The sequence below is a fragment of the Odontomachus brunneus genome, unplaced genomic scaffold (assembly GCF_010583005.1).
Source record: "Odontomachus brunneus isolate Ranch 3 - 2012 unplaced genomic scaffold, Obru_v1 Obru_scaffold_088, whole genome shotgun sequence".
Lineage (NCBI taxonomy): Eukaryota > Metazoa > Arthropoda > Insecta > Hymenoptera > Formicidae > Odontomachus > Odontomachus brunneus.
This window is the reverse complement of record NW_022639538.1, coordinates 1,443,541-1,453,565: the sequence shown is the minus strand read 5'-3', so window position 1 is coordinate 1,453,565 and position 10,025 is coordinate 1,443,541.

Here is a 10,025-nt window from a genome sequence, read left to right as displayed (position 1 = left end):
CATATATTTACATAAGTTCTGTATATATAAGAAATATGAAAATAATAGCGTGATTGTGTCAATGACGATCGTCTCTGTATTATCGACATTATTCGAATTCGTTATCGACTTCAGCATCCCCTTAAGTGGGGATCCCCTAACAATTAATTCGTCGATTCTTTAGAATAGATATCTGATGAGCAGATAATTCTTTTACACAAATTTACATCTACACATCTGTTTTGCACAAATGAATTTTGTGATAAAGTCGACAAATTAAAATTGTATTCCTTTTACTTACTTATACTTTTTTGTTCTAATCGAATAATTTTCCCTGATTTTTCTTAAAATTTATATAAAACTTGTATAAAATGATTTAATGGTTTTTATGAATAATTTAATATCTCGTATTGAAGACATCAATAGAATGCTAATCAATAGAATAGAATAGAATAGAATTCTTCTACGCAAGTCTCTGCATACGTTGTGTTCTGACAGACAAAGTAATTATTTATCTGAAATAGATACTACGTTGATACTTAATACGTCTCATAAAACGAGATATCTCGTCTTTTCTTGAATACCGCTCGAAACTGATATTTTCAGAAACGTGTATGAAAAATGCGCATGCGAATGTAAATCTCATGTTAAGGCAACATTTCACTCACATTGTGACAATTCAGTATCTCTCCTAAAATTCTCTTTGATTATCAGAAAATCCTTTGTGTATCTGGCTGTTATTGCGAAGTAATCAACCTACTGCGTTTGCTTGAGAAAGATTTATGGAAAATTCAGAATGATGCTTGTGTTTAACATTGTTTAACGGGATCCTTAACTCCCCACGATTTTTCTAATGGATTAATCGCGTAATTGGTACGCGATATTGTTGTTATGTTGATGCCTCCGCCTCGAATAAATGGATCCGACGTAACGAGAAATGCGATAGGAGCGAATCATCGGCCGGCGCGATGTAAGACGCGACACGAGGCTGATCGTGCTCGACGCTGTTAAAGATTAAAATACATCCACCGGCGGCGGAAATAGCGTATGACTTAGCGAACACTATTTAAGTCGCCGCGCGGAAATTTCATTCGCATTAGCTCAAGATTGACGTAACGCATCACGCAATGCATCTGCACGAGCGGCTGATAAAATTACTTTTGCGCTGCACGACTCTGATAATTCGCAACTATCGCGCGCGTCTGCCGAAGAAATTATCGAAATTGCAAATTCATTATAAATTGCAATTTCTTTATACGTAACATAACGTATGACATACTGAAAGAAATTATACGATAAATAATTAATAAACGAATATTTCCGATCAAAATACTGATGAATTTTTATATCTGATCGGGAAACATTCCATGAGAAATATCGGTTTATAATTTTTTCATCGGTCTATCTGATGAAATGATCGGAAATCTGATTAAATCTGATTAAATTTAATCAAATATCCTGATTAGATATAAAAAGTTCATCGATATTTTGATCGTAAATATCCATTTGTTAATTTTTTATCGAATAATTTCTTTTAAGCAACATATTATTCGGTAGGATTACATTTCAGATTTGCGCTATTACAAATTGTTCAGCGTAATAATTATTATATCTGCACGAAGAGTTACACGCAGAAAAAAAGATTTGATTGGCTTAACCAAATGTCTGAATGAAATACGAACGAATTTCGACTGAAGTTACACTGAGAAAAAAAATATCTAAAAATCAGTAAATATTTATTTTGATGAATATTAACAGCATATTTACTTAGATCTATATTCCTTTATTTAAATAAAATAAATAATTGCTTTTGTGAAACATTAAATTTTTCTTAAGGTCTTAAGGAAATGCGGATTTTCTTATTTGGAATATATTTTATGTTAGTATAAGTAAATATCCTGTTAGCACCAAATAAATATTTATTATTTCTCACTTTTTTCTCAATGTACCAGAATTCTGTTTAAGTTAACAAGATTCTGGTTAACCGAACAAGATTTCTGAACTTGTAACTGTGGAAATTAAACAGTTGCAATTTCTGATCAAGCAGAATCTTGTTAACTCGAACTCGATTTCTGGTGACTTCAGCCGGAATTCTAGTTAATTCGTATTTCACCCAGATATTTGGTTGATCTAACCAAGTTCTTTTCCTCGCGCACGAACATATAATATATTCCGTCTTACACCGTGAAGATGAAAGCGAGAGTGTATTATGAAACCTTAGAGGACAGAATTGTAGATGGGCAAACGAAGCGGAAGGGCAAGAAGAAGAAATCTGACGAAATCCTCCTCAAGAGTCATCGACAGTTTTCGTCGTTACAACGATCTGGCGTGTGAAACAAACTCGCACGAATCGGGAGCGCTTCTGCGTTCTCCGTTCTGCGAGAGGCTTCGAGATTCGCTCGTCAAAATATTTGCCAGATCGTTGGGACTATCAATAAGAGCGGTACTAGCGTCACGTTAAGCCAGCGCTCCTATTTTTAAAATCAAATTCCAACGATTGAGCAAAAGCAATAAATTAGAGACTACAGCAACTAATTAGCAACTGATTAACATCTAATTATGCGATATATTCGGTCTGGTGGGGGTGCTAAGTCCATCTTAGCCTGCGGACGAGATGATTGCGCGACCGGGATGATAACGTCGAATTCATAAGCGACGCGATGCGAATCATAGAACGAAATTTTCACAGAGTCAACGTATGTACGAGCTCCAACGAGCTTCCAAAAGGGAGACACCGTGACGAACGATTAACAACAACGCGTGGCATCCGTTGCCGATGTCGCAACGAGAAGGTGCGTGTCGTTGCTGAAGAATGCAACACACAGTCGGGAGTCCCCGACCTAGTGTCATTATTACCATTCGCATGTCTGCCATTACGAGAGCTCTTGCACTACAATCGAACAAACGAAAGCCTGACACGTATCACAGAAACGTCCTTTACGTGTAAACTGCGTCGAAACTGCGATCCACAAATCTTACGCGAATTAGTAGCGAGTTTTAACGTAAACTAGTTTATTTTGGTTAGATCGAATGTAGCACACGAGAGTTCTTTGCTTCCATTGCGCGTTCTTTATTTCCTATATTAGTTTTATTATAAGTTTTATTATTTATGTTATTTTCTTTTTTTTACTAAACCGTGATATTTGTCTCGTAATAACTTCAAGTATGAACTCGTTATCGGTACATAATAGTGCTATAAGAAATCGGTATATTGACGAAAGGTGGAACACGTGACTCATTGATGCGAGAGCCGATTTTAGACGCGGCAGTGAGCATGTTAATAGTACTAGATTGATTTTAGCTCTTTGAAGGACGAGAATGAATTCAAGATAAATCGCTCTTTTAATCCTTCTCTCTTTCTCTCTCTCTGCTTTTTTTTTATTATGCTAGTGTACGTACATTATGCTAGTGTACGTACATTAAGAAATAATGTCGTAGCGGAAATCAGTTTCCTTTTTCGTAAGTCTTTTTTTACATTTCGTTCTTTTTCACAAGTAAATCAAATTATAATCATTAATCATAGCACATAGATGTACCATCAGTTCTATTATTCATTATCCATAACAAGAGTTACGTGCAGAAAAGAAGATTTGATCGGATTAACTAAATGTCTGGATGAAATACGGACGAATTCCGGCTGAAACTACACTGAAAAAAAAATATCAAAAAATCATTAAATATTTATTTTGATGAATACTAACAGCATATTTACTTAGATCTAAATTCCTTTATTTAAATAAAATAAATAATTGCTTTTGTGAAACACTAAATTTTTCTTAAGGTCTTAAGGAAATGCGGATTTTCTTATTTGGAATATATTTTATGTTAATATAAGTAAATATCCTGTTAGCACCAAATAAATATTTATTATTTCTTACTTTTTCTCAGTGTATCAGAATTCTGTTTAAGTTAACAAGAGGAATTTATAGAGATGGAAGACACATGTGAATTTTTGCTTCAAGAATTCGAGTGTTTTGACAGTTTTGCACTTAACATAACCATGTGGGAACTGTATGAGATTTGGACTCGATTTTTCATCCTTAGATCTAAGTTTAAACTTAGATTTAAGCTTGAACTTTCTGTTTCAACAATAGTATTTAATTAGGACGCAAATGGTAAATTCAGAATAATATATCGAGGTGCGGTTGAGTCATCGATAACACGCGGCATTCGCAAAATAGCGTTGACAAATCGCACGACAGATAATCGTGCTCCTGCACATTGAATTCGAATGTGGCATTTTCACCGGAGGGGATGCAAACGTATGCAAACGCACGCGTATCGCATGCAGCAGTGGCACGCGCCGCCGGTCTGTTTGACTTTCAGATCAACCCAAAAGTCAGATTCTTGTAAAAAAGAAAAGAAAAAAGGAACAGAATCATTAAACTCCAATTCTTGTGAATAAAAAGCAATACGACATGTAATATAAGTCGTGTAATCGTATACAAGTCGACACAAGAGCCAAATCAACCTCGAATCTCTACGATTGTCATAATTTAAACAGTCGGAAATCGCGTTTCTTTTTGCCGCTTGTCGATGTACGCGTAGGCGACATTAACCGACTCGTCTGTTAAAATATCTACGACTGACTTTCGGGCCTTGAAGTCCAGATTATATATAGCGAAGGAAAAAAAAGTCTATCAAAATATCGACAGGAGTTCTATTGTCCAGAGTCAGGATCAGTGCTATGTAGATACGGTAAGTCTACCGACATTAATTAGACAAAAGAGCTAGAGCCATCGGCAATATACAAGGTCATATAGTCGATTGCCTTCAAGATGAAGTGCGCTCATTTGGCTGATGTCTCGTTTTTATAGGGATAAAGTATATTACACGTTTTATATTAGAAAGTATACAAGATGTGTCAGACTCTCTTCCGCAATTTTTGTGGAAACATAGAACGAATTGAGATGAACATTTCATACCGTTTTGCGATATTCGCAATAAATCTCGAGCTATTAATTAATTAAAGAAAATTGCTGAATAATCACGTGTGATACACGCAAAAAAAATTCAGTTGATGCAACCAAATAGGAACCAAAGTTCTGAAAATTAGGTGATCAGAAGCGATATCTCTGTTATGAAAACTAATATTTCTGTTGTCGTAACCGAAAATATTTGTCTGAACATTCAACGATATTAGAACTCGGTTGAGGCAATTGAGAACAATTGATTATACAGAAGCTTCACAAGGGAATTTTTTCTACAGCCGAATTCTCGTCTGATCTCTGAGCAACCGAAAATTCGGCTGCACCAACAGAATTGTTTTTTTCGAATATAGTAGATGAGCGTATGGTAGATGAGTATAGTTATACGTTATATGGTTATTACGTTATACTTTTACATTAGCTCAAACTGAACGAAGAAGTCTTTCACTATTTTGCAAATGACCACATAGATTTTTAAATATTAATTAAAGAAGACGTGTGCATTGTCGCGCACAATCATGTAACAATTTTCTTTCATTAATAATTCAAAATCTACGTGGTTATTTGCAAAATGATAACGGATTGTTTTGTTCAATTTGTACAAGTACACAACAGTACATATCGCCACTATAACCCATCTATCACATCGCGCATGACATCATTCACTAATTTTCTCTAATTAATATCTCGACTATTATTGCAAATATCGCAAAACAGAACTTCATCTCAATCCGTTCCCACAAAAATTGCGGAGGATAGTCTGGGACACCCTGTATTAATTTCATTAGTTATTTACTTACATAAGATTATTTATATAATAAAAATCTGAAGTTGATTTGAAGTTAAAGAGGACTTGAATTGATTTGAGTTGATTTAATGGTAGATAAATAGAAAATGGGAAAGAAGAAAAGAAATGTAAAAGTAAAGAGTAGGAATGCAGTAGAATGTGGATGATGATATGTATGTATATGTTTGTGAATGTAAAAACTGGAAGCCACCTCCAAAGCCGGAAGGGGCGTGGGTTAAGAATGAATGAAATAAATATCGCGCGTCTTGTTCTGCGCGTATCGCCGCTTTATTGTGCAAGAGAACAAGATTTCATGCACGATAATTATCATGATTAACGCACGTGCTCATGTATCTTGCGTAAATGAGGCTGACGTGTAATATTTCTAATATTTCAGTTTGAATGATAGCCAAGTTAGTATCTTGAGATCTAACAGAATAAAAGATGCCGAGGCGTCGCGAGAGACTTTTCAGCATATGGCGATTGGACTGTCGATTTCACGTGTTTCGGAACGCTGTGGGCCGATTCCCCAACCTTATAATGACGATGTTGCAAGCATGGTGTGCCGTCGCGCAGCTTTCCTACCATATTTTATACCTACGCAACGACAACGTTACGATAACGACACTATCGTCGTGTTGTTCAAAGTTACAGAATCGGCTACTGGATCGTTAATTTGTCGTGACTACACTGTCGACACTGTTAAAATTAATTGACTTTTTTTTCTCGTAGGGAGCAAAGGAGAAACGTCTCTGTTCCGAAGGAATGTCCGCGTCACGGCGTACATTGCGACACTTGTCTATCGAATCGCGCCGTTTAATATTTCCTGTTGGACTTCCGAACGCGCGTTATTTTTATCATTCTTGCATATTCATTGGCCACATTTGTTTCACATACACGCGTTCGTAAAATTCCCCCGAGAGATCGTCGGTATATGTGAAACACGATATCGTCGATTGTCGCGCGGAAACGATAAAATTCCCGAACGGCTAAATTTGTATAAAAACGCATTGGAATTCCTATCTGATGATATGTTCCGACCTTTGGACTCCGGTCACTGATTTGAGAAATATAGCAAATGATTCTCAAAGGATTAGTTATATACACTGAGAGAAATGGTTTGGTAAATGACACTATACTCGTCTTATGAAAGTAACTTCATCGCAGATAGAGTTTATACGACAAATAAATATTAAATAATTGATATGGCTAAACAATAGGATTCATTTTTCAGAGGATCTGAAGAAATTTAAAAAAAAATGTAAAGGAAGGGCTTGGGTGTGAAAGACAAAGATAACAATGTGTCCGATAAAAAATGCTTTAAATAATAAAACTTTAAATGTAGATTCAGTATAAAAACAATGATGAACAGAAGTGAAAAGAAGGCAAATGCCAACAAAATGAGAGTCGCGCGCCAAGGAGTATTATTAGACACAAAAATCATCAGTCACAAGACCTACAATAAATTCCAAGGCCGGTATTCACGATTGTGTAATTATGATAAAAAATGTAATGAAGAAGAAAATTAATTTTGTACTTATGAATCACTATTCAGCTGTTTGGATTAATATTTTCTGTATTAAACGAGTACGGATGAAGAAGAGTAATCGTTTATTTATTTAAAAATTAGTTAGAACTCTATGAAATCTACTATAAATTATTGAATAACAATGAACTATGAATACCGACCTAAATTTCAACTCGAGTAACTCCTAATTCTCGGTAAGTTCGTTAAACTCCCGTTAAAGTCAAGAATTGTTATATTATAAATTATTTGACGTACTTGGAAAGGTCTGGTACATTGTTGTTCATGTCCTGGCGACATGCTGACTTAATGACCCAGCATCCTGGCTCTCAGTCACACTTTGGATACACCCTCTGTCCACTTACATTGGTACTGGTACTAACACTCGTACAGACTCCGTTCAATCAGTGAAATGCGTATTAATTAATGCAATATCAACGGAAGCTCAATTAAATATTTCACGAGGCGACGGGAATAACGCAATGACACATGTTCTATACGCCGCGATGTGTATGCCGCTCGTCGATTCGAAACATAATGACTCGGTAACGAACAAATACGCGACGCGCGAGAGAGTACTAGAAACAATGAGGAAAAAAAGGGCGACATCATCTCCCTCTTTTTCAATCGCCAACCGTTGTCACCCGCGTGTTGATATTCAGTCATTTTCTCACGGAAGAATGATCTCCCGTTATGAAACAATCAACATGAGTTCCATCTTAGATACGCCGACTCCTTTTTCTCCCGTTTGTTTATTATTATTATATCGGGCCCTGAGTCTTTGTCGTTACCACACATAGATTATTGCTGCGCACACGCGCAATTGCTATCATTATTATCCTTACGATTTCTCTCTTTTCCACTCCCTAAGATTTTCACTCTCTTCCAAATCCTATTAAATTCTTCAATAATAACAATAATAATAAACGGATCATGAAGAAAGAAAGAGTTTATTGCTTTATTTACCGATTTTAATCCAGTTACTTCAAAGAGAACGTTTATTTTGCGATTCTCACTTTATTCCACACAACAAGCGATTCTCCACTCTACCAACCCCTTTCTTCTGTTGCGTTCTTTCTCTAAAAAAATAATTAAATCCTAACGATGCGATTGCGTTCTTTCAAGGCCGCGTTAATGGAGCATTCCACTGATTCACCAAACCAGTAACGGAATGCCACAAGAATGAATGCCTTAATTGTAAGCAAATCTATCGAGTCATCAGCATTCTGTCTTGCTTATGAATGACTACGCTAAACCGCCATCGAATTTTAATTAACGGCACTGCGTAGAACAGTATCGACTTGAAGTGCGCTCGCTGGTTGCAACGATGCTTGGATCTACGGATCTACTAGTTTAATTGTACAGCGTGTATTTACTGCACGGGAAAAAAATTAGCTACGGTAGCAAGAATCTATGGGTGATGGATGAATTTTTATCGAAGAAAAACGATAGGTGAGAGCCAGCGCTGTTGTACGAGCGTATATTGCAAAATAAAATAACGCAATTAACTTTCATTTTACAATATATACGTCCGTATAACAGCGCTGATTCTCACTTGCCTATCATTTTTCTTCAGTTGTATATCCTGAAAATCTTTTTATATGCGGTACTAAATTTTTTTGTAACACAACCTTTCTCATATTAATAATCGTCACTTGAAACTTATCTCACAAAGGAAACACATCTAACAGAACTGTTCCTCACCGATTTTGATGCGCTTTGAATATGTTGTAGAGCATGAAAAACTATTAAACACGTATTTTTTTTTATCGATCGAACTAGAGATTTAAGAGTTGAAACGGCCTCTTGAGAAAAAAGAACTTTTTCATTATTATTGAATATTTCCTAAAATACAACATGAAATATGAAATTGTATATGAAAAAATGTTTCCTACAAAAGTTATACAGTATTTAATACTCTTTGCAACGGTATATTCAAATTTTAAAAAAATGTCAAATTTTTAACCGTCCCTTTGAAATATTACACTTATATAGAGTTTACATTGTACGCAATACGATGAAATGAGTAAATTTAACTTTGTATGATGATCACATGATTCTGTCGCACGAAGCGAAAATAATCTATTTTTAATACTTAACAGTGGTTGTTGATTTACTGCGACCTTGCTGTATGGATACGGGACTACAGATAATGTATAAAATGATTTCCTTCATTTACGCTCAAGCATTAAAAACAAGTCAGATATCTGTTGACATTTTACTTCGCGATTTCATAACATATTAAAATTCTTCTCTATTTATACTTCTCTATTTTTATTGCATCTTGGCTATTTGCGGAGATATAAAACGTCCAATCTCAAGAATAATATGATTATATAATGTTTTTGCAAATTATTTGAAGAATTAATGCCTGTAACCTTGCGTACTATGCACGGTTCACAATACTTTTATTAATATCAGTATTGATATTAATTTTGTTAAAGCAAATGTAAATAAATAAATAAATAAATATAAACAAATATATATACATGTGTGTGTGTGTGTGTGTACTTTTATTAATTACTTATATTAATAATATTGATTGAATCCTCTAATTGAGCGTCTTGCGTTTCTAAAAGAAGCCTAGGTAGAGTAAAAATAACTAGAGAAATAAAAATAACTTTTGCGACACTTTTCAATAGTGTAGTTGCGTTATCTCGCATTTCCACGAATCGTCGCGGGGCTTGTAACGCTGCCCAGCCACGCTTCTTGGAAACGCGTCGCGAGCCTCGCGCTTCTTGGAAGCGGTATTTAATTAGAAAAACGGTTTACATATTTGATAATTACGTTGTGCATATACAGGGTA